The following is a 1,221-nucleotide window of genomic DNA, read 5'->3' as shown; positions in this document are numbered from 1 at the left end:
TTCTCCACCAAGTAAGATTTTGTTCATACCTTTTTCTCCATAATCTTCTCAATATGCAGCCTTTAGTGAAATGGCTAGGTTTGACCCAAGTAGAGTATTTGAGATGTTAGATCATATGTTGTCATGTCGCTTTCCATTGAATTGGTTCTGACTCGCTGTGGCCTGATGTGTGCAGCCGAGTTCTTCCCACAGTCTTCAAGGGTGTGGATCACCAGACCTGTCTTCCAAGTTGCCGTTAGGCGTTTTGAACGAGCAACTTCGTAGACTCTTACTCCACTGCACATTCCCCTATACCATGTTGTTTCTTTTAGGTCACATTAACCTTCACTTCTCTCCATTCTATCAGAAATTAAAACCTTAAATTAAGTTCTAAATTTATTCCCCATATCAATAGATTCCCGCCCCACCCCCACCCCCGCCAACTTGACTGTCAGTTTGTTTTATGTGCTGGTTCATGTGTTGCTGCAAGACTGGAAGGAACGTCACTGGTATTTCAAATACCAGCACAGTCACCCAAAGTGAAAAGGTTCCATCAGAGCTCCCAGACTAAGAACAGGTTAGGAAGAAGGATTTAGCCACAGAAACCCTTATGGATAGCATTGAAACATTGTCAGATACTGAAAACCTCATTAAGAAAAGCAGAACGTATCAGAGATAGACCCAGAAGATGAGCCCCTCTGATCAGAAGGCACTCAAAACTTGACTGAGGTTGAACTGCCTTCTCCAAATAGAGGCCACCGCAATGAGGCAGATGGAGTAAAGCCTCAGGAGCAAGGCCGTTAGGGTCTCCATCTGCTGATGGAGTGTGACTCAAGATGAGAAGAAACAGCTGCAAACATCAATTAATAATCAGAATTTGGAATGCACAAAGCATGAGTCTAGGAAAATTGGAAGTTATAAAAAATGAAAGGAAACATAAAGATCAACATTCAAGGGACTAGTGAGCTGAAATGAACTCACCATTTTGAATGGTACTGGCCATTTTGAATCAGAAAATCATATGATTTACCATGCTGGGAATGACAGATTAAGAAGGAATGGCTTTGCTTTCATTGTCAAAAATGACATTTCAAAGTCTGTCTTGATGTACAGTTGTTATCTGTGATAGGACAATATCTGTCCACATACAAGAAAGTCCAGTCAATTCCACTGTTACATTGGCCAACTACATTTTGGTGCCTCGACTGTTTGGCTTATTTCTGGTTATATTTGACCAGCTGA

Source organism: Echinops telfairi, unplaced genomic scaffold, assembly GCF_000313985.2.
Source record: "Echinops telfairi isolate 266 unplaced genomic scaffold, ASM31398v2 ScPeMD7_1;HRSCAF=3_0, whole genome shotgun sequence".
Classification (NCBI taxonomy): domain Eukaryota; kingdom Metazoa; phylum Chordata; class Mammalia; order Afrosoricida; family Tenrecidae; genus Echinops; species Echinops telfairi.
The sequence above is the reverse complement of the archived record's forward strand: the minus strand, read 5'-3'. Positions refer to the sequence as shown.